Source organism: Notamacropus eugenii, chromosome 3 (assembly GCF_028372415.1).
Source record: "Notamacropus eugenii isolate mMacEug1 chromosome 3, mMacEug1.pri_v2, whole genome shotgun sequence".
NCBI lineage: Eukaryota > Metazoa > Chordata > Mammalia > Diprotodontia > Macropodidae > Notamacropus > Notamacropus eugenii.
In genome coordinates, this window is record NC_092874.1 from 91737559 (window position 1) to 91762852 (window position 25294).

Genomic DNA, 25294 nt, shown 5'->3' on the forward strand with positions numbered 1-25294 from the left:
GGACTTGCCAGTGGTTGAGGTGGAGAATTTTTGAAAATGTATCTGTCAATTCCTCTTCCCTCCGTGAGTTTCCAACCACCACCACCACCACCACACCACCACCACCACCACCCACCTCTTTCCTCGCTCTTTTCGCTGGCGGATAACAATAGCAATCAACTCTTTTTCGGTCACTAATAAGAAAAGAAAGGAAAATTTGTTGCTCTTACACAAAAGACCAAGAGGAGAGATGAGGAGAAAGGAGACGAAGTCTGTGAGCTGAGAAGAGACAGCCAGCTCTCTAGCCTCCGTGTCCGGTGAGCTAGCTGGTAAACAGACTCACAATGTGAGACACAGGCACTACACAAACACGGGAGACACACACATGCACAGGCATACACGCCAGATCTGCTCCCACTGAGCGAGTGCTTGGTTCTCTCTGCCAGTGACTTGTCTCTTTTGCTGGTGGCGGTGTGTAGCGGAGCCGGCGCCGTACCCACTCTGGTCCCAAAGGGTGGGGACCAGGCCAGGCGCATACAACACTGAGAGGGTGGGGGTGAGAAGAGGCCGAGGACGACGTGGGGCTGGAAGAGGGAGTTTGGGGGCTACACGGAAGGTTAAGGGAACCCCAAACTCTGTTTAGAAGGAGGTGACCCCACTGCCACCCACCCCCCTGTTTTATGTGTCGTGTGTATCAGCATATTTTTTTTTTAAAGCAAACATGAACTGATCATATATCCATGGGTGAAGCTGCTGCTTCTCTCCCCTGGTGTTAACTATTCATCATTTGGAAATTTGGAATCCCCTCCCTCCCCTTCCTCCTTAGCCAAAAGGAAAGCAGAATGGAGGTGGGAAAGAAGCGTCCAGACGCATACCCGCCATGGCTGATGCAAACCCGGTTGAAGGAGAAGACGGGGAAGGGAGAGGAGACCAAGGGGAAAGGGGAGGAGAGGAAAGGAGAGGGCGGAGACGCCAGCGTATAAATAATGTTGTTTCAGGTTACTATGGGACACACGTTACGTTTCCATGGTTGCATTCATTTAGTCTGAATCTGAATCAGCTGCTGCACATCACAGCCGCACCTTCCCAGTCCCCGGACCTTGGACACTGTACGCTCCCGGACAGTCCCTCTTACACACACACACACACACACACACACACACACACACACACACACACACACACACACACACACACACACACACACACACACACACGCCTCTCCAGCGCCCTAGGGCACGCACTATGTGGGCTGCATCCAAGTCTCTGGCCTGGCCTGCTTCGCACCCTTCCCTCCCGATGCGGTGGTCTCTCCAGGTCGCCCTGCTGGCTCGGATCCGCTTCATACCACCCCGCCAAAGACTGCAGGCTTTGAGGTGTGCCCCAACAGGCAGCGACCCCGCCCACTCCAATCCCTTGCTTGAGATATTCCTGATTTCGGCCTCAAACCTGGGCTGCTGCAGCTGTAGAGCCCCTAGTCCCTTCCTGTCACCCCCTTCCACTCTTCTCCTTCCTGATCAATCTTGCAAAAAATGAATCTCAATCTCTCTGTCTCTGTCTCTCTATGTCTCTGTCTCTCTGTCTGTGTGTGTGTGTGTGTGTGTGTGTGTGTGCGTGTGTGTGTCTGTCTCTCTCTCTCACACACACACGCACGTTCATTTGCAGTCCTGGCATGGGCAGCCAAGAAGTCAGGAACAGAGAAATTCTCCTCTTGCAGCTTTCTTCTACAGGTGCCCCTGGCAGCTGAAGAGACAGGCTGGGGAGAGGTTTCATTAAATCACCATTTTCGGTAGTAGCTGATAGCAGTGAAAGAATTCTATGTATGGGTGTGTGTGTGTGTGTGTGTGTGTGTGTGTGTGTGTGTGTGTGTACATTCTGCTTCTAGAGTCACAAAAAGCTTGTGGAGAAAAAAAAAATTAATAAAGGCTCATTTCAGTTGCATCCAGAAGTAGAAAAACTTCTCTTAGAACAGCTGTATAACTGAGCACAGTATCGGACTGGATTTCTGCAGCATGGGGAATGAGGGAATAAGGCCCAGAATTTCTAAGGGACTGATCCTGAGTCCAACAGCTAGTCCAGTCTAGGCACCAGGGTCATTTTGTTACACTGCTGGGGTTTAGCTCAATACCAGAGAAAGGAACAAAGGAAAGGAAGTGGAGAGAAGATAGAGGGTTTGAATGGGGAGCAGTGAAGCACACAAGTTAGCTCTTTGCAAATAATTCTATTCCCTTTTCCTCTCTTCAGAAAAGATGCAGGTGAACCCTTAGAGCTAAGGAATGGGGAAACTGAGGGAGGTCTAAACTCAGGAAATCCCTTTACACTCCTTCCTTTTCTTTTTCATTTACACAACGTTCACATTTCTGAAATAACTTCAGGGGGCAGGCTATTCAGGCAATGGGATGGAAAGGAACTGACCCATCCTTAGGTTATAGAGGCATATTATCTCCACTTACCTCAGCATCTCATATCAGATTTATTTCTTTGTTAAATATGCAAACAGTCTTTCTGCTCAAGGAGCTCTTTAGAGAAGTAGCTTAATGTAGACAGAAATATCATCAACCTAAATACTATTTTTAACTTCATTTTAAAATGATTTTTTCCTTCCTTTCTGGGAGGGGTGGAATTACATTCCTCCCCTAGCCTCTTTAGAGGATAAGTCCATATAAAAGTTTCAATACTAGAACGATGTCCACTGGCATGGCCCTAGCTTCCCTGTAACTTACCTTTCACTCTTCTTTCCTGGCACTTGTGGATGGGGTTGGGAGAGAACTGTTAGAAAGTAAGTAGTGGCACCACATAACCTTCCAGGTTTCTAGGTCTGCCTTTTAATTGTCTCTGGAAGAGGGGGTCTGGGCAGGATAGCAAAGATATATTAAATCCACATATATAATCCAAAAACTGGATTTAGCTTTTAGTTTCAATCTCTTCTCCCATCAGGGATTTATATGGAACTACCATTTTTCTAAAAGATTCATTTGGATTAAACTCTCTGTCCTTGAACTTGCCTAGGATCTTGTAGTAGAGGGGCAGATCCTAGGGACACAGTCAGGTTTATGAGGTGGTGGAAGAAGAATGTCCGACAAGGACTAATAGTTTCAGTTAATTAATTCAGAATATCTAAATGCATACTACATGTTCTTTGTCCTTAATATATTTTAGTATTTGTCACAGCAGAATGCTGGGAAGGGCAGGAAAAAAAAAACAGCAAGGGAAGAACAGGAAAAGACTAAGTAGAAGGCAAAATGTAAGAGAAATGCCTACCTATGAGCAAAGTGAAAGAAACGTACTCTGTTGGTAATGCATGTGTTATTTTGTAAATCAAAACTTGAGCTTTAACTTTCTGGGAAAGTTTCTTTAACATGTAGAGAAATCATGTTTCCTCTATATAATGGGAGTAATCAACCCCATATGCATCTATTTTGGCTAGAGCACACCCCATGGAGAAGAGCTAAGCTCCTCTAGCCACACCCAGAGTCACATGCTCAGGACTGAAGAACTTCCAGATAGTATAGCAATCTTATAATATTTTTTGACAGCAGGATTTTTAAATGGCCCTAAAAGACATCAGTCTCATCTCCAGCACTTTTCCTTTTTATGGAACTCCATCTCTGGGACACTCTCGCTAGTATGTCCAAAAAAGCAGAAGCAAGAGGACCCTTCTCTTGTGAACTATGGCAGCAACTCACAAAGGGTCACAAGTTCATGTGCTATCTAAACAAATCTGAGCATACGTCTCAGGACATTAGCTGCTTCTTCTTGCTTTGTGTTTCTGTCGGAATGAATGGACAATGAACTTGAGATGGATGATTCAAGCTTGTGAGTTCAACTGATGAACATTAGAAGTTTCCCACAACTTTGATCTTCTAAGAAAAGATCACCACTAACAGAAAGAGATTAAGTCATGCCCTGGTGGCTCGTCAGGGGACATGGGACTTGAGGGAACTGCATGGGCAGTGCAGAAATGAAGTGAAGATGAAATGACTTTCTACCAATCTCACCAAGTGCCTCATATTTTATTGTTTTAAGTATTCAGCTTCTAGGGGAATATACTAGTACTTATAAGACACTATATACAGCTTCAACGCTTTGTCAACACATTGTTATGAGACTTGTGCACATGTGAGTATAGAGGAAAATAGCTGTCCTATACCTGATCTATATTGTACAATGAATAGTTTTCTACTCTCGTTTGGGTAAGTCCTAGATTTGAGTCTGTTGTGAAGCCATTTTTCTCATTTCTGAGCATATAGAAAGCTTTTCTGACAGCTGTGAGATAGGTAGGACAGATAATAATCCATTTTTCTGATGAAATTATGACACTGTGAAAGGCTAAATGACTTACCCAATCTTACATAACAAATAAATGTCACAGAGAAAGAGACAAACTTGGATCCTCTGACTCCAGATTTAGTGTTTTTTTCTACCAATCAAGACTGTTGAAGCTAAATAGAGATTTGTCTCCACAGACATATCTCTTGTGAACCTTGATTTTAAGGGGAAATATAGTGTTTTGGAAGGAACAATACATGCAGTCAGCAGAGACATGGGTGAGAATCTAACCTCGGTGAGAATCTAACCTCCTTCCCACACTTGTTGTGTGACACAGAGCAAGTCACTTAGCCTCTCTCACCCTCAACTTCCTCATCTCTAAGATTTGGAGAAAAATAAATAGTCCCTCACTCTCACAGTTAGAGACATCAAATGAGTTCACATATGTCAAATGCTCTGTAAATCATGAGTGATACATCAATGTCAGCTTTTCCCTTGTTCTTCCGTCTTTATCAGAAAACAGAGATTCAACAGTAATTTTAGATTCTCCTGACTGCCTTTGGCTGTTCTTTTCTCTTTTCTCAAATTTCTGTCCTTTGGCTTTTCTCTCATATTTGTCAGATGAATAGTTTACCAAACTATTTTGCCTTAAGATGGTTAGGTTAGCTGTGAGCAACAAATATTCAGGACACTTCCCAATATCTGATTCCCAATTGCCTGCTGAGTGACTGACTTCATTCACAAACTATCAATTTAGCTCTGGCAGGCCTTTCTCCAAATCTGTCATAATGCAGCTGTTGGTTTTGTCTACTCACTTCGGCTTAATCTCTAATTTATGTATTGTTGGCATTAGCAATTGCTTGATTAAAGTAGCTTTGATTTAAGTTGAGACTCCTGGCAAGATCTCGGGTTTCACATTTGACATCAGGCAATATTTACAATATGAGAACCAATACTTCATGCCATTTTGTCCAGCTTTGCTCTCTTGTGGCTTGCTATTACAAGTATAAGTGATCAGCCACAACCAAATACAGGTGTCCTCCACTTTTAGGAAACCCATTATTCAAAACCCTCAAAATAGAAATCAGATAAAGGAGGTATGAGAAATTGGACTATATATAGTCACATTTCAAAACAAACAAACATGGAACTCTTCTAATATAATTTAATATGATTTTGCTTTATAAAAATGTCATTTATACATAATTTTGCCAATATATAACAAATACAGAAAAATGTGGCATGGCCATATATATATATGTATGTGTGTGTGTATGTATATGTGTGTGTGTGTATGTTTTATGAAGCAAATAAAGATGGTGTCAGGTTTGAAACAACACATAAAGGGTATTTCTCTATTAGCAGATGCAGTGTTGTTTTAGTTAATTCAATTCAACAAAACTCTGAGGCTACAAAAGATAAAAACGGAATAGTCCCCTCAAGAAGTTTACAATGACTTACCTAAGGGAAAAGTTTTTTAAAGTTGTTATTTGGTTGTTTTTCAGTTGTGTCTGACTTTTCATGACTCCATTTGTTTTTTTTTTTTTTTTTGGCAAAGACACTGAAGTGGTTTGCAATTTCCTTCTCTGGCTCATTTTCCAGATGAGGAGATTGGGGTAAACATTGTGACTTTCCCAGGGTCTCACAACTAGTAAGTGTCTGAGGCCAAATATGAACTTCAGAAGATGAATCTTTCTGCTTCCAGATTCAGCAATTTATATACTGCACTCCCTCTTTTAAAAAGCATTGACAATGATTATCTTTGTGACCTTGGGCATGCCATTCACTTCTCTGGACCTCTGTGTCCTCATTTGAGAAATAAAAGGATGAGATTGGAATGATATCTGAGGTTCTTTCTAGGACTAATTCTATGATCTCATAAAAAAAAAAAAGAAAGTATATACAAGATTTGAAATCATAACCAAAAAGATACCAAATTGTATATGTACTTTGACCTGGTAATACCAGAATAAGGCACATACCTTAAGAATTTTGAAGACAAGATAAAGTCCTTGTAATATATAAAATATTTTTTGTAAAAATCAGCAAAGAAAGAAAGTGAGTGCTTGTCAGTTGGGTATGTATGGCTGATAAAATGAGGTATATGGATGGAATACTACTGTACCATTAAAAAGTGTAGAGAAACATGGAGACACTTCTTTGAAATGACACAGAGCAGGAGAACAGTTTACATGATGACCATAGTAACGCAAAGGAAAACCATACTGAAAGATTTCTGGATTCTGGTCAAAGTAGTGACCCATCATGACTTCAAAAACTAAAGGTGAAGTCAACCTCATCTCTCAGTAGAGAGGTGGTAGACCATAGATTCTAAAAAAAGACATGTTTAATGTATGGTTTTTTTTGTTTGTTTAAAACGTATTTGTTACAAGGTTGGGTTCTGGCAGAGGTGAGTCAGTGAGATATAAAAATGATATGAATATTTAAATATATTTAAATTTTTTAAAAAAAATTAGTAAATGGAAAGTCAATTGAGAAGAGATCGTGGAGTTCCCAAAGAAGGGTTTTCATAGGAGTTGGCATCTGAGTTGAACAATGACTGACTATTCAATGGGTAGAGAATTTTGGAGGGAAGGAGAAAGAGTATATTACAGACAAGCAGTAGTAGCCTATGGAAAGCCAAAGAGTCAGAAGATTACAGGACATGTTGTAGGACTAGCATGTAGCCCATATGGCTGGAACACGGAATATGTAAGAGAAACAGTCTCAACTATTTGGCAAGGTAGATGTGAACTAGATTGTAGAAGGCTTTAAATATGACTTTGGGTTTTATCTAAGGGGCAATAGGGAACTACTGAAGATTTTTAAAAAGGGATGTGACATGATTTTACCAGGGCTTAAGGAAGAATGTTTTGGTACCTGTTAGGAAGATGCATTTGAAAAACAATAGTAGAATTCTGAAGACCAAAGCAAAGCTATTACAATAGTTAAAGTAAGAGATAAATTTCACTCCTCCTCTCAATCACCCACTATCCCCATGTGGAATTTTACCTACATAGGATATTATTTACTGATATTTTATAATACCACTTTCCTATTTTGTTGACACCTGGAATGTTTCTTGACTGTCTCAACCATTGCTATGTTGAGTGAATGCTGAAATAATATAAACAAATATCAATCCCACTGTGAGAAAAGGATAATGGGATATAAAATTAAATAGCAGTGATTTGGGGATTATTCACAATTTTGTATAAGATACACTATGACTTCACGCTATGGCAGATATAATAAAAATACTAACTCACTATATATTGATAGTTTTAAGAAATATACTTTGGGTAATTGGCAAATATATCTAAGAAGCTATCAATAGTTTCATAAATAACCTTCCTGACCTCAGTGGGAAGGCATAGGTGAATTTTGACTATCACTGTGCATTATTTTGCCAAAATAGGAATAGAGAGAAAGAATCTTGTTAAGGAAAACATCTCCTATTCCTAAATCCCCTATGCTACCTTTTGTTTTTCATAGTTTCATTTCCTTACCCTTGCTATCTGGCTATAATCCTTTCAGATAGGAATCAGCAGCTTAGGAAATGTCAGCTAAGGATATGAATTCTCTTCTCTTAGTATCGCTGTTTTTACACTTCTATAGCACTTTTGCCTGAACTAAAGGCACTTTATAAACTACAAAGTACAAAGTGTCTTCCAACCATTTAGAAAACAAACTTTTTAAAAAGACAGCAGGAACTTTTTCTGCTTTTCTATCATGGCAATCAGGTATACTCTTTCCCCATCTTCTAGTATGTGTGTACTGGCATCATGGGAGCTAGAACAGACCTTCAATATTATCTCAAACACAACCCCTTATTTGGAAAATGAGAAAGCCGAGATTCATAGGTTTAGAGACTTGTCCATGGCTAGGAAGTAGTGGAACAGACTGAGGTACCTAACTAATAGGCTAAGGTTCTTTCTGAGTTATCTTAATATAGGATAAAAGAAGTAAAATTCTCCAAGTGTTGACCAATACAGAAGAGATTTAATATGAAGAAGCAATTTAGACCAGCAAATTGCCTATCAACATTCACTTCAAAAATATGTTTAAGAGTAATAGACTCTACGATTATTTAGGCAAAATAAAGTCCCTCTACATGTCACATTGACTACTGGATCAGTTGTGCAGTATATATTCTTAAGGTTCCCTGTGGGACCTGCTATGTTAGGGAAATGACTAAACACTGATTGCTGAATGTAAAACTAACTAAATAAATAAAAGCTTTTGGGCCTAGAGAGGGATATTAATATGCTTATCATAAAACATACTTGGAACAGTTAGCTCATGACCAAAATTGTACACAAATAGCCCAAGGAAGGATCTAGCAAAAAAAACTCAAAACCTATCTGTAAAGAGAAGGCCTTCTGCAATAAAAGTATTATAAAGAACAAATATTCTTAAAGTCCATTGAAACAAAGAACAATTAGCAACCTAAAGAATCAGGTCTCTATCTATATATCTAATGTGAAGAATATTCTGTAAAATGATAATCATGGCTACTCTGTCCTTATCACTGTCCTAGGTGCTATTAGGGACCAAGAAGCATAAGTCATAGTGATTCTTAACAAGGATCCTGCTACTGTGGACAGACAAGAGATTTACATGTGAAAACGATAGCATTATCTATTATGGCAAGGTACAGACAACTGGAGGACAGAAGAATGTAGAAAAGGGTTTTGTAACAATGTGGATAGTAACTGCATAGTAAGTAATAGTAAGTAAGAAATAAATAAGAAAGAAAATGAGTGGACTTCTTTTATCAAGGAAGTGTTCTTAAGTGAGACCTGAGTGAGGCCTTGAATGATAGTGTGAGAAAGCCAGAAGGAAATAGAGTTGAAGTCATAGAGAGACAAATTTCAGCTTGACTTACATAAGAAAAATGTTCCTAACATTAAGAAGTCTCTAAAAGTAAAATTTGTTGTCACTCAGCAGCATGCAGGAGATGCAGTTTTGGCTTGAAATCCATTCTACAATGGCAACAGATTTGGTATCATAATCAAAGGACCTAAGTTCAAATCATGTCTCTTTGGTTTCCTACCTATATCACTTTGTACAAGTCACCAGACCTTCCTAGGTCCCAGTTGCCTTGCCCATAAAAAATGTGTTTGAATAGATGGCCCCTAAAAGTCTTTACTGACTCTAAGTCTGTGTAATCTCTAACCCTTTCGACGTAATTATTCAACCTGAGGAAGTTTTAAACTTAAGATATACAGATATCTATGTCCACATCTATACTCGTATCTTCATCTTTACTTATATCTATAACCTATACTTGATCAAAGCAGAAATATGTTTTAACTAAACTGATCAAACAAAAAATCAACCATAGCTCTCTGTGGAGTGACATATGCTACAATATCACACTCATAGTCAAACAAAATTTGGAATTGATTAATATGTTGTTATTCTAAGACTTGTAATTTAATAGAAAAGTTAAAGTGACTGGAATGTTACTGTACTCAATTATCTCCTCAGTTAGCCACATTTAAAAAACTACTTAGTTGAATTATATACCTATATCCAAGATATTAAATGGTAGAAGCTAGCAAGCCTAGCAAGTGAAGCAACTTGCAGAGAGCTCACCTTAAAAACTCAAACTGATTGAGCAACAGCAAATATCACAGAGAGGTACAATCTGGAAAGTTATCAAGGAAAAGGAGCTGAGTGTCTTGGGAAGATGGAAGAGACTAAACTTCTTCCAGGTTTCAAGTCTCAGGGACTTGAAGAATAGGGGGTGAAGTAAGACACTTTAGGAAGTGGCATATAAATTTGAAAGGCTGTTAGAAAATCCTGAGGAAGTTCTCATTATTCTTGAATCCCTGATAACTATCATCTTTGGCCATGACAAGTAAAGCCCCAAAGTAACAAAAATGGGAAAGCAGCTACTGTGAGGAGAATTTCAAAATATTTTTTAAAAGAAAAGACTATTCATAAAATGGAATATAAAATGAATGTTAAAACTATATTATACATACATATCTATCACATTTCATAAGGCATAAAATGACCCAAAAGTATTTTTTTATTTGTAAAGGAAGTAAAATGAATCATCAGAACATTTTGTTTTAAAGTTTAGAATTTCATTAGGGCAAATTTTGGCCATTAAAGATTCATTCCTAGCCTAGCTGTCTCTCAGAATGTAGTATTCAGGTAATCATTATATTATCATGAGAAAGAAAAAAAGTAGCAGTAAAGTTCCTTTCAACTGAATACTAAAAGTTATGATTTTGCCAAAGTGGATATTAATAATTTTCCTTTAGAATCCATCCAAGAAAAAAACTTGATGGAAAAACTCAATTTTAGTCCTGATTCATTCTTTATCTTCCTATCATTTTGTGCCAGACCTCATCCATGATATATTGTTAAGAACTCTAAATGAACTGAGTGGTGATTTTTTTTTTTTTTGCTTTGCCCTGTTTGTACTTTATGAATTCAATACTAGTGGTGGTGGGCATCAGCATGGAAGATGCAATTGCCCTATAGCATTTTTCACAGCCCTCTCCTTCGTACCCCCTTTGTCTCTGTACATTAAATACCCCAGAACCTATTATAATGATTAGCTTGGTTTTTTTCCTAGAGGCAATAAAATAAATAACCCCTCAGGTCTACTTGGTCTCCTCCTTTGCTGCTTTTTAGAGTTTACTATGAAATGAAGTTCAAAGAATGATTAATTCTGACCTCATTTAAATTTCTATTTATCTCTAGTCAACCCCTTAGCTCTTTATGGTTCGGCAATATTCTTTACCTAAACATTTTCTGTTAAACAACAGACTAGACAAGATGATTGAATATCAAGAAGTACCATGCAGCTCTTTCCCACAATAATTCAATAAGGATGTAGAAAATGTACCAAACCAAGTTCTGACCACCACTACCATCCATCACAATGAGTAGTTTTCCAACCTAGCATAGGGAGATAGACAGAAAAGTCTGTCAAAACTGGGGAGAGGGTCTAGACAGGAGCTCAGAAGATTGAATGAAGGTCTGTTTGTGGCTGTGATTTACAGCCACAAGTTTCAGACTTACACAGAGGGGTCTGCCTTTGTTCATGGGGAGGCAAAGGTGCCAACTGGAAGCTCATTTGCTTACTACTCAGTGCAGAATCACAAGTCCACTGTAAACTGTAGAGGAAACCAGGACCTTGGGCTGGTAGTGTAGGATGAGGAAGTGGTCACTGCCCTAAGCTACATCCTGAGTCAAGGACAAATACAGAATAAAAGAATTGTTAAATGGTTCTGACTCCTAGAGTGAAATGAAATCTCAGATCCAGCCCCCAACCAAATCTGAAGCCTGCAGCAGAATAACTAGGGCAGGAAGTCTAAACCAAATGGAAGCCTGAAATTCTACCACTCTGAACCTTCCAGACTTTCTAGATGGCTAACAGTGGCAGAGTCTAGCAGCAGTCTGTCAGAATTCTGGGGGGTACTGGTATCCAGGGAAGACTAGTATCTCTGGCCTGATGGCTGCTGAGACCTTTTTTTCAGGTTTGCTTTCTACCATTGGTGTCCACCTCCCATCCAACTCTCACCTGTGGCTCCAAGAAACTGTAACACGTGCAATGGCCACACCCTGGTAAAACCATTTAGGTAGACAGCTAAACCAGGCTGAAGGTGGTAACCAATGGGCTTTAAACCCATTGGTGAGTTAGAGGGCTGTCAACCTCAGTTATGCATGTGAAGACTTTCCCTGGCAGAATAGGTAGATGTGGCATAATGTCAGCAGATTAGAGGGTTTCCCCGTGCTGGAACAGTTTGTTGCTGATTTGGAGAAAAAGCTGAACAAACACACAGTTGGCAACAGTGAAGCAGAAAAAGAGTAAGTCACTTTCAAGAGGTTTGATATACAGGGCCTTTACTCATATGGGCCAGAGTACTCACAAATATCAGGATTGCTTTGATGAAAATGATGGGGAAATTCAGTAGCTACTAAATGAAAACCAAGAACTCCACAGGGTTTACCAGTAGGATAGTTCATCTATCTCTAAGAAGGAAGCATTCAACATCATGAAAAGCAAAGTGCAAGTGAAGATCAGAAAGATGCACAATTCTGTGACAAGACAGATGAAATTCAGTTTAAAGCTGATAGTTACAACAAAAATCCTTCCATAAAGCCTTGAAGGCTATTTATTGGCCAAAGATGTATGATGCATCTAAACTACTCAGTACTGATAGAGCCACTCTGAGAAATGATAAAGACATGATCCCAGAGAGATGGGTACTTCCATAGCATTCTCAACATACAAAAATCAATCAATGCTGAAATCACTAACTATATACATCATGTTGAAGTTGATCCCTCTCTAGCAAAACTTCCAACTGAATAAAAGGTTTAGAATGCCATTAGGCTCCTCTACTGTGGCAAACTGCCGAGTACTGATTCCAGAGGTCCACTTCTTATACAAAGGCTGACTAAAATCATCTGGGTGGTATAGCAAAAGGAGGTTATCCCCAAGGAGATCAAGGATGCTTTCACTGTCCATCTCAATAAAGGAAAAGGAAACAGGTTCACCTGTGACAATCGCAGTGGGGTCTCTCTTTTAGTCAATGCCATTAAGGTTTTTGTCAGGGTCCTTTTGTATAGGCTGATCCTTCACTTGGAAGATGGTTATCCACCTGGGAGCTAGGGTGCCTTCAGAAATGGCAGATGAACTGTCAATATGGTGTTTGCTACCCATCAACTCTGGGAGAAATGCCAGAAGCAGAACAGAGGTCTATACACAATGTTCATCAATATGACCAAAGACTTTGATATTGTTAATCACGAGGGCCTGGGGAAAATCATGGCAAAATTTGGTTGCCTAGAGAAGTTACTAAGCATTGTATACCAGTTCTGTGATGTCATGCTTGTATAGGCTCTGGATAATGAACAATGCTCTTGTGCTTTCCTAGTCACCAATCGAGTGAAACAGGGCTTTGGGTTTGTTCCCATGCTGTTTAGTATGATCTTTTCAGTGATGTTGAATGCCTTTATGAGAACAAAAATTACATCAAGGTCAACTACTACACTGATGGTAAATGTTTTAAACTGAAATTCAGAGAGCTGGTACATGATTTTTTGTTCACAGATGGTAGTGAACTCAATGTGACCTCTAAGGCTAACATACAACCAAGTATGGATTGATTCTCTGCCACCTGTGTTAATTTTGGCCTGACAATTAACACCAAGAAAACAGAAATTCTCTACCAGCTAGCACTGCACTATCCATACATGAAATCATTGATTAGAGCAAATGAAAAAAATTTGAATGCTGTGAATAAGCCTGGTGGTATACTTTCCAAGGATGTACACATTGAAAATGAAGTTGATATTTGCACTGCTCAGGATTTGAGAGGCTCCAAAGGAAAGTGAGAAAGAGAAGAGGTATTAGGCTGCTTGTCAAACTGAAGGCCTACAGAGCTGTTGCACTGACCTCATTGTTGTATGCTTGTGAAACCTGGACAGTATACCAGTACCAGGCCAGGAAACTGAATTGCTTCCATTTGAATTGTCTCAGGAAAATGCTGAACATCATCTGGCAAGATAAGGTACTGTGGAAAGATAAGGTACTGGACACGGACGTCTTTTCTTTAGCTGAACTGCCAAGCATTGAAACTCTACTGCAGAGTGCAACTCTGATGGGCTGGCCACATTGTTCAAATGCTAAATGCATGTTTGCCTAAAAGATAATTTTACAAAGAACTCACACAAATACTCACATGGAGGTCAGAAGAAGTGGTACAAGGATATGCTTGATGTCTTTTTTGAACAACTTTGGTATCAATTGTGAACATGGGAGACACTGCCACAGGACTATCCAACATGGTACATCTGCATCCAAGAAGATACTGTGTTCTACAAGCAAAGCAGAATTGCAGTAGCTCAAAAGCATTGTGAGATACACAAATTTAGAGATATCTCCATTCCAAATATCCATATAGGTTATTTATGTGCAATCTTTAGTACAGCCTTTCAAGCTCAAATTGGTCTGATCCCAGTCACTATACACACACTATACATTGACCCCAACATAGCGATGCCATTTTGGTTCTCTGAGAATGAAGGGCAACAACTAATCATAAGAGTTCTAACCAGGGCAAGCCTATAGTTATATTGCAAAGATTGAGATCCCTCATTAGGGACTTGAAGAGTTCATAATGAACAGGGATGGGGAAGAACAGAAGTGCTCATACAGTATCCTATATCAGACCACTTTAGGTACAATGAAATATTGTAGTCCCTAGCCTGAGATGTTCTTGAGATTCCAGAATAATATAATGTTCAATACTCAGAAAAAGTGGCAGTAAGACACAATAGAATGCAAAATAATGCCAAGTGCAGCACAAATCTTCCTTCCAGGAGTCCAAAATGCCTAGCTGTACCAAAAAATAAAGAAGTCAGAAAGTAAAGCTGTAAGAATGAGCAAGAGAAGAAGGAAGAAGAAGGAAGGAGGAGAAGGATGAGAAGGAAGAAGAAAGAAGAAGGAAGAAGAAGAGGAGGAGGAGGAGGAGGAGGAAAAGGGAAGAGGAGGAGAAGAGAATTATACTGCAAATAGTAATTATGATGGCAGGGATGTTCAAAACACAGACCCCAAAAAGAGAATGTGAATGATTCTAAAACATGTACAAACAGACTTTTTGAAGCATTTTGGGGTCTCCTTTAAAAAGCAATTGACTCATTTTTTATGATTTTCTTACTTCACTCATTTCTCTTTCCAATTTTTGCTCTACTCCTCTTACTTGATTTTCAAAATCTTTTTGAGCTCTTCCATGGCCTGAGACCAATTCATATTTTTCTTGGAGGCTTTGGATGGAGGAGCTTTGACTTTGTTGTCTTCTGTTTGTATACTTTGGTCTTCCTTGTCACCAAAGTAAGATTCTATAGTCTGATTCTTTTTCCAGTTTTTCTTCATTTCCCCAGCCATTTATTTGACTTTTTAGCTCTCTGTCAAGGTAGTTCTCTGCTTCCAGTGGGGTTGGGGAGGGGTGTACTGTCAGCTGCTCAATCCTCCCCCTCCCCACAAGCTGTGGGTTTAGAGCTCCAGAAACAGTCGATGTAACTGCCCATGCTGCTACTGCTGCTGCCACAGGCTCCTCTGCCAAGGGCTGTTTCTGCCCCCTCCACCACCCCAAAGCTGGGGATCGATGACCAACCACCCTACTCTCTCACACAGGTCCCACAAGTTTTTTTCCACTGACCTTTCAAATTGTCCTTGGTGTTTTGGAATTGTGAAGTCTGGAAACTGCCACAGGTGCCCAAGATTCAGTACCCCCAAAGCGTGCTTAGCTCAGGTACCATCTGTGCCAATGTGGCCCACTCTGGACTGCGCTCTGCTTCAAGCATGGTGTGATAGAAACTTCCCTGTGACCTTCCAGGCTTTCTTGGGCTGAAGATTTGTTTCGCTCCATCATTCTGTGGGTTCTGCAGCTCCACAATTTGTTTAGAGTTATTTTTTACAGGTATTTGGCTGGGTTTTTGGAGAGAGTGCTAGGAAGTTCATGCTGTTACTCTACTATCTTGGCTCCTCCCATAAAAGCGAACTTTCAAAGAAAAACACAGCATTAGCACAAGTTCAATAGTAATGAAATGAGGGATTTATAGAACACTACAAATAATTACAAATAGAAATGAGAGATGGGGGGGTGAAAATTGGAAAAGAGAAATGGAAGGAGAATTAAGTGATTAGAATGACATGTATAAAACTTTATCCAAATAACATACTTCTTGAAAATCAGAATCAACCATGCAGAAGTTAATAACTCTATGAGATAACAAAATCTTAATATAAAATCAAAAGTAAAGTAAAACACCTACAGAAAATGGTTGAAAAACCATATAAAAGAGAATAATTTAAGAATCATTGAACTATTTGAAAGCAATATCCAAAAAAGTATGTAAATATATTTCAAGAAATCACCAAAGAAAACTGATCAGATCTCTTAGAACCAGAGAGCCAAGTGAAAAATTTAAAAATCTACTGCCTCCTCCTGAAAGAAATGCCAAAATGAAAACTCCAGGGAATATTAGAGTCAAAATTTGGAACTTATAAGTCAAATAAAAATAGTTTAAGAAGACCAAAAGAAAGAATTCAAGTATGAAGGAACCATAATTAGAAACACACAAGATTTAAAAGCCATCACCATAAAGTTGACAGCTGGGAATGAGATTTGCCACAAGGCAAAAATATAGGTTTACAATCAAGAATAACTCACTCATAAAAATGTGTATAATGCTACAGAGGGAAATGGACCTTTAATGAAATGGAAGATCTTCAAGAATCATGAGGAACAGAGTAGAGCCAAAAAAAAAAAAAAAACTTAAAAATACAAACACCAGTCAACCAAAACACTAAATGATCAATATAACCAAGCATTCATAATAAAATAAACAAGGATTCACTGTTTGCACTCTGATATGGGGTATTAATACATGTGTTCCCTCAGAACCATATTATTTTCAGGAATCACAGAGGGCTTAATAAGAGAATATATGAGTTGTTTTATTATATTTTAATGATCTTAAAAGAAACAAGGAAAGAAAAAAGAAATGGAATAAACTAGAGTAGGAAAGAGAGAATAAAAGGCATAATTATTTCAAATAATTTTGATGCACAAGGAGAAGACTATTATAGACAAGGATTAAGGGATGGGGAGATCAGGTAATATGTGAACGTCCCTTTCACACTAACTGGTCAAAGGAAAGATTTCATATATTTGGGTGCAGACATATATTTTATTCAACAGGAAAAAGGAGAGAAAAGGGCAAAGGGAGAGGGAGAAATAACAAGGAATGCAGATTGAGATTAGTTTTATGCAAAGAAAACTCGGACATCACAAAGGAGAATGTTAAAGAAAGAAAGAAAAAGAACCTGTGACTTGGATAGAGACAAGAAAAGAAAGGCAAAAACTATTTGAAATGATAAACAACTTTAGCAAAACAGGAGGATACAAAATAAACCCACATAAATCATCTGCATTTCTATATATTACTAACAAAGCAAAGGATAGAAAGAGAAATCCCATTTTTTAAATTTATTTTTAGATTGCAACATTCATTTCCACAAAATTTGGAGTTTCAATTTTTCTCCCCATTTCTCCCCTCTCCCCACCCCATAATACCTTGCATTCTGATTACACCTTCCCTCAATGTGTCCTCTCTTCTATCAAACCCCACCCTTCCCTTATCCCCATCTTCTCTCTTTTCTTGTAGGGCAAGATAGATTTCTATACCCCATTACCTATATTTCTTATTTCCCAGTTATATGCAATAACAATTCTCAACATTCATTTCTAATACTATGAATGTCAACTTCTGTCCTTCCTCCCTCCCCACCCATCCCCACTGAGAAGGCAAATAATTCAATACAGGCTATATATGTGCCATTTTGCAAAAGACTTCCATAATAGTCATGTTGTATAAGACTATCTATATTTCCCTCCATCCTACTTTGTCCCCCCTTTATTCTATTCTCTCATTTGACCTTGTCCCTTCCCAAAAATGTTTACTTCTAGTTAATCCCTTCTTCCAATTGTCCTCCCTTCTATTATCCCCCTCACCCCACTTGTCCCCTTCTCCCCTACTTTCCTGTAGTGTAAGATAGATTTTCATTTTAGTGAGCATGTTATTCCCTCCTTAAGTCATATGTGAAGAAAGTAAGCTTCACTTTTCCCCTCCCACCTCCTCCCTTTTCTCCTCCATTGAAAAAAAATTTTTCTTATCTCTTATATGAGTGATAATTTGCCCCATTCAATTTCTCCCTTTCTCCTCCCAATATATTCCTCTCTCACCCCTTAATTTTATTTTTTTATAGATATCATCCTTCCTGATTCAAATCAATCTGTGCTCTCTGTCAATATATGTGAGTGTGTGTGTGTGTGTGTGTGTGTGTGTGTGTGTGTGTGGGTGGGTGTGTGTGTGTATAATCCCTCCACCTATCCAAATACTGAGAAAAGTCTTAATAGTTACACATATTATCTTTCCATGTAGGAATGTAAACAGTTTAGCTTTAGGAAGTCCTTTATGATTTCTTTTTCCTGTTCACCTTTTCATGCTTCTCTTGATTCTTATGTTTGAAAGTCAAATTTTCTATTCAGGTCTAGTCTTTTCATTAAGAATGCTTGAAAGTCCTCTATATCATTGAATGACAATTTTTTCCCCTGAAGTGTTATGCTCAGTTTTTCTGGGTAGGTGAGTCTTGGTTTTAATCCTAGTTCCTTTGACTTCTGGAATATCATATTCCAAGCCCTTCAATCCCTAAATGTAGAAGCTGTCAGATCCTGTGTTATCCTGATTGTATTTCCACAATACTTGAATTATTTCTTTCTAGCTGATTGCAATATTTTCTCCTTGACCTGGGAACTCTGAAATTTGCCCACAATATTCCTAAGAGTTTCTCTCTTTGGGTCTCTTTCAGGAGGCGATCAGTGGATTCTTTCAATATTTATTTTGCCCTCTGGTTCTAGAATATCAGGGCAGTTTTCCTTGATAATTTCATGAAAGATAATGTCTAGTCTCTTTTTTTGATCATGGCTTTCAGGTAGTCCCATAATTTTTAAGTTGTCTCTCCTGGATCTATTTTCCAGGTCAGTTGTTTTTCCAATGAGATATTTCACATTATCTTCTATTTTTTTATTCTTTTGGTTTTGTTTTGTAATTTATTGGTCTATCATATAGTCATTAGTTTCCCTCAGTTCCACTCTCATTTTGAAAGAACTATTTTCTTCAGTGAGCTTTTGAACCTCATTTTCCATTTGACTGATTCTGCTTTTTAAAGCCTCCTTCTCCTCACTGGCTTTTTGGACTTCTTTTTCCAATTGAGTTAGCCTATTTTTAAACGTGTTATTTTCTTCAGCATTTTTTTGTTTCTCCTTTAACAAGCTGCTGGCTTGCTTTTCAAGCTCTTCCATGACCTAAGCCCATTGCATATTCATTTTGGAGGTACTAGATGCAGAAGCCTTGACTTCCTCTGACATTCTGCATTGTTCTTCCTCATCTGAAAGAATGGAAGGAAACACCTGCTCACCAAGACAGTAACCTTCTATTATCTTATTTTTTTCCCTTTTTTGGGCATTTTCCCAGCCAGTTACTTGACTTCTGAATCCTTTATCAAGAGGAGGTTCCTAGTATTCCTCCTCACCCTAGGATCATGCACAGGGCTGAGATGCAGATCAGCTGCTCAATTCCCCCAGGGGTTTTAGGCCAAGTGCTTCACAGATGCATGCTGCATCTGCTACCACCACTGCCTCCTGAGGCCAGTGCTTGGGGGAACCTAGCTCCCCTCTTGTCCAGTTGGGAAAGCCCTCTCATTGACCTTTGAAGCTTTCTTTGGCACTTGGGGGTTGAGGGATCTGAGACCCTCCCTGCTGGGGATTCTGCCCTGGAGGTCTGTTCTGGTCCTGTTCCTCCCAGTGCCATGTGACCAGGTCTAGGTTCACTGTTTGATTAAAACTGCTAGGAAAACTGGAAAATAGTGTGGTGGAAACTGGGCCTAGACTAACATCTGACACTGTATATCAGAATAAAGTCCAAATGGGTACATGATCTAGATGTAAAGGCTAATACTTTAAACAATTTAGGGGAACAAGGAATAGTTTATTTGTCAGATTTGTGGAGAATGGAAGAATTTATGACCAAACAAGGGATGGATAACATTATGAAATGTAATATGAATAACCTTGATTATATTAAATTGAAATTTTTTGCACAAACAAAGTCAATGCATCAAAGATTAGGAGGAAAGCAGAAAACTGGGAAAGAAGTTTTACAACTAGTGTCTGTGATAAAGGCCTCATTTCTAAAATATATAGAGAACTGAGTCAAATTTACAATAATACAAGTCACTCTCCAATGGATAAATGGTCAAATGATATGAACAGACAATTTTCAGAGGAATAAATTAAAATATAGTCATATGAAAAAGTGTTCTAAATCACTATTGATTAAAGAGATGCAAATCAAAACACTTCTGAGGTAACATGTCACACTTATCAGATTGGCTAACATGGCAAAACAGGAAAATGATAAATGTTGGAGAAGATGTGGGAGAGCTGGAACACTACTTCATTGTTGCTAGAGCTGTGCCTGATCCAATCATTCTGCAGAGCAATTTGGAACTATGCCCAAAGGGCTATAAAAATGTGCATACCCTTTGACCCAGCAATATTGCTTCTAGGGCTATATCATAAAGAGATCATAAAAATGAGAAAAAGACCCACACATACAAAAATATTTATATCAGCTGTTTTTGTGGTGGCCAAGAACTGGAAATTGAGGGGAGATCCATCAACTGGGGAATGGCTAAACAATTTGTGGTATATTATTGTATTGGAATACCATCGTGCTATAAGAAATGACGAACAGGCAGACTTCAGAAAAGCCTGAACTGATATTAACTGATGCTGAGTGAAGTGAGTAGAACCAGGAGAATATATACAGTAATAGCTACAGTGTATGAAGACTGCTTTTGATAGACTTAGTCCTTCACAGCAATGCAAGGACCTAAAACATTTCCAAATGACCCATGATGCAAAATGCCACCCACATCCAAAGAACTACAGCTTTGGAACACAAAATGAAGCAGACTGTTTTCTCTTTCATTTTGTTTTTGTCATGGTGTTTTTCCCATTCATTTTAATTTTTCTATGGAACACGACTAATGTGAAAATGTTTTTAATAAGAATGAATGTATAGAGCCCATATAAGACTGCATGGTGTCTTGGGGAAAGAGGGGAATAAAGGGGGAGAAAATTTGGAACTTATGGAAGTGATTGTTGAAAATTGAAAATAAATCAATGAATAAATTTGGGTAAAAAGAGAATAAAGGCAGTGGGCAGTAGCAGAATGTATCACCTTAGAATACATGTGCGGAACACACCTCTCTTTTGCCATCTTAAAAAGAGGGGATGGGAAACAAAGAAAAGAAAATATATGAGAGAATAGGGACAGAGGGTAGTAGACAATTAATGAACATAACTAAATTTGAACGAGACAAGCACATCCATAAAACAGAGGAGAGTGACTCAATGGCTTAGAAAGTAGAATCCAACAATTTGTTGTTTACGATGAAACATTTGTAACAAATATTCACAGTATTAAAACAAGAGACAGGAGCAAAGTCTATTATGCTCCAGGTCAAGTAAAGAAGATATTAGAGTACATTACAATGTCTGTTGCCACAAAGTCAAAAGGAGGAGAAGTTTGGAGAAAAGCAAAGCCTTTTCTTGGAATTGCATTCATTTCTTGAAGAGATAGATCCAACAGACAGCTTTAATCTACCTCTTCTGCACCAACATGCCTATAGGGGCCAATGGCCCCACTTCATCCTTCCCTTCCCTGCCACCACTCAGCTCTTTTGCTTTTTCCTTTTGCCTGGTGTCTAGGTGCCAACACTTCTTTCCAGATACTATTGTGAAATCCAGAGTAGGACTGGGAGTGGGGGGAGCTGATTTCCATTGCTTTTGCTGCTCAGCTCCTGAGGTGCACACTTCTCTCTCTCTTAACAGCTCTTGTATGCCCCTTTGTGCTCGGGGTCAGGGCCTGAGCCCCCTGGATCGCCCTGACCCACAGGCCTCTACTCTGTGGGCCCTAAAGGAAGGAGACTGGAGACAAGATGATCCAGGCAACAACTCAACTTTATGCAGCTGAGGGTTAGGGTTTATAAAGGCTGATCCACCAATCACATACATGCTGAGCTCATCCCATTACTTCACCATCTCATGACTATTTCACATCCTTACACCCGCAGTAAGGAAGGAAGCTTATCTTGTTTCTGCAGCTAGTTCCTGGGTTCCCAGGCTCACTTGTAACTTTACTGTACAGGACATTGGTATCTGCAGGAACATCAGGTTCCAGGGTCACACAGAGCTTCTTCCAGGGTGTGCATCAGCACCGTTCCCACGGGAACAGGCTTTGCCTCTGACTTGCACCCCCTGGGACCCTCTGGGCCCCTTACACCTTTGATCCTTGATTTTCATTCAAGTCTGCCTTACAGCCCAAACACTTTCATAGTAACGAATAATTCTCAAAGCTGAAAAGAAATGTTTGTCCCTCTAAACCACACATCCCAGGATGTTAGTCAAACCCCTAGCACATAAATAATGCAGCAAACTCAATAATGCCATTAATTAATACTCAAAATTTGTAAAATACTTCATATTCTTTTAGAGTCCTTTTATGTAATGCTCTAGTTTAAGCTTCAAAATATTTCCACAAAAGTAGAATATTGGTCCTATGATGATGGTGTTACTGGGATGTTCCTGGGATCTCAAAGCTTTTGTCAAGGTGAAAAACTTGATAGATTCTTATAGAACTGAAAAGGTGTCAAGTACAAGTTCAGTGATAGATTATGCCAACTCTTCAGTAGTTGATCCCCAGAATGTGTGTTGTTAAATGAATTGTGTGACCATAATGACTCTTGAAACAAGCAAAATACAGAAGAGCCTCCTGTCCTGAGCTGTCTATGACATTGAAGGATGTGTAGAAAAGGAGTTTGATTATGGAGTTGTTTTTTAAGATAATCTACTAACACTAGTTTAACTACTGGAACACTAAATGTGAGCTTTTTATCCAATGACTGACAAGTTTAAAAACAACTGGAGTAGTAGTAATAATAGCCAATATTTATTCAATGCCTTCTATGTGCCAGATATTCAATTATGCACTTTACAAATATAAACTCAGGTGATCTTCACAACAGCCCTAAGAGGTAGGTACTGTATCCCCATTTTATAGATGAGGAAACTGAAGGAGAGAGAGAATGTACCTAGGTCAGGGTGGATACAGCTAGTAAGTGTGTGAGACCATACTGGCACTGAAGTCTTCCTAACTCCAGACTGTTGCTCTATCCACTGCTCAACTGAAAAAATTAATCACAATTCTATTGATATTTAGCACAAAGCTAAATGGAAACAAAACACAAAGGATTTGCAGCTAAATACATCAGGATTGATAGTGAGGTCCATGATAACAGGACACCAGCTGCAACTACTGAACTAACTTCAAGTTCATGAAGGCTTTGAAGAAGGTTTTATAGCCATAGCAAGGGCATTGTTAATGCAAAAGTGAGAAGGGAACAAGTAAAAACATATATGATTCTCCAAGACAACACTTTAATTGACTGAGAGGTGTAGAGGATTCAAGCTCCTGAAATTTTACTTGTTGATTACAAATAAATGTTTTCTCAGTAGAATAAAGGGCCCTAAAAGTTTTCTCCCCTCCCCTTAAAAAAGGCTATCTCCCATAAATATCTTAAAATGATGAAAGGAAAAATGCAATGAGACATTTTCAGTGTTCCTTTGATCATTATTAACAACAGAAAAATAAAACAAGAAGACATATACTTGTCAAATGTATTCATTTCCTATTGGTATGCATGAAATCTTGAATAAAATTCAAATGTTAGAGAGATGCCTTTTAGATGTTAACGCTCACCAGCATGCACGTTTACTGATAACATTGTTCAGATAAGGTTGTTTTCTCTAAGGTCCAAGGGTACTCAAAAGAAATTTATCTCGTAATGTATACAAGAAAATCCAAGTAGAGGAAGAATGCATGATTCCTAGACTATGAGTTATATGCGTCCTTCTGAATTAACACATATCTAGTGGGGATATGAATAAAGGAGAAAGGCACCAGGACGTAAGAAAGAGAAAGCAACCTTGAAACCAGGAAGACGGATTCATGTCATACCTATGACACATACTGGCTATGAGGCACTGGGAAATGGCAAAGTGCAGACCTCCATTCCCACATGAGGGAATTTCCTTATGTGGGAATTCTTAATGCTAATGGAGTAATCAATCCACTTCATATCTTACATGAGTAGGATAGGAGTTGAGCCAAGAACTAAATATGTCACAAAAGCATTTCTATTTCTTAACTGGTTGGGGCACTTTACCTCTGCTTGCCCTCCCCCCCAAATACATACAACTCTGCTTCACCTTGAACAATATAAATGCTTAATTACTATTTGTTGACTGAGTAAATGCCTATAACCCTAGCAGCTCTAGACAGAGTGAAGATCATTTTCTCCACAGAAGACAAACAAAGGAGATATTGTCCAGATATTCCCTTGAACTGTACCAGCTATTCAGAGAAAAGTGAAATTTCTCTATGCAATTTAAAACATTAAAATATGTCAACACTGCCTCTGTTTTCAGGTACTTTTCTCCCCTTTAAAGACATTAGGAGACACTCTGGAATATTGCAATACTTCTGTAAATCTCAGATTCAGAAGATGATAATATCAAGTCTCCATTTGGCTTAGTCAAAATACTAACTGGGCTAAATGCCCAATGATTGTCGGGAAAATACTTTATACTTTAAGCTTGGGCAAATATAAATATGTGTGTATATGTATGTGTATATATGTATGTATGTGCATATGCATATATACACATACATTTTATATATATGTATACATATACATATATATATACATAATGTGATTCATGGTCTATGATCTCTACAGGATGAAAAACTAGGCTCTTAAATGGTGTTTTTTCTTTGTTATTTAACCTCAGTGTATCCCTATTATATTAATATTACAATCATTATTGTTATTTGATGTTTAGTCTAACATACTGTGGAATTCTGTGTATACCTCAAAAATACTCTGCTGCCAAGGAAATAAAGTAGCATTTCCATTAAAAGTTGAGGAATTCCCATTGCTAATTAGCCTAGAGTTATGCTTTGAATGAAAATTACTGAAATATTTTCTATGTGTTCTTCTAAATTTTGAAATCACAAAATTTTTAAGCTACAAAGGATCATTATAATCATTTCCCTAAATGATTTTCCTGATTTTTATGCTATGTAAACTGGCAATCTTTGAGAAAATGTTTATGTTGCCAATACTTTCTTTCATACTTTATACAGGATGGTATGTGGGCACCATAAAGTTCATTATTTGTTGAACTTTTTTTGATATCACATAGATTTCATTTCATTTCTATTACTCCAATAGTATCTTGGTTCTACCTTCAATAGAAAATTTTTCCTGAATTCCCTAGTTCACAGTATTTTCTTGCTTCTCAAATTATTTTGTATATGATTA

At 38.4% G+C, this 25294-nt stretch overlaps 1 protein-coding gene and 1 long non-coding RNA gene across 2 annotated transcripts in view; both read right to left on the bottom strand.

Moving 5' to 3' along the window:
* Positions 1-17371, bottom strand: part of LOC140532955 (uncharacterized) — an 82797-nt gene extending 65426 nt beyond the window's left edge. The window contains exon 1 of the long non-coding RNA XR_011976750.1: positions 116-17371. This is a non-coding gene — a long non-coding RNA (uncharacterized lncRNA). The remainder of the gene's footprint in view (positions 1-115) is intronic.
* Positions 1-25294, bottom strand: part of DPP6 (dipeptidyl peptidase like 6) — a 1325443-nt gene that overhangs the window by 1190593 nt on the left and 109556 nt on the right. The gene's annotated exons all lie outside the window — the stretch shown is intronic.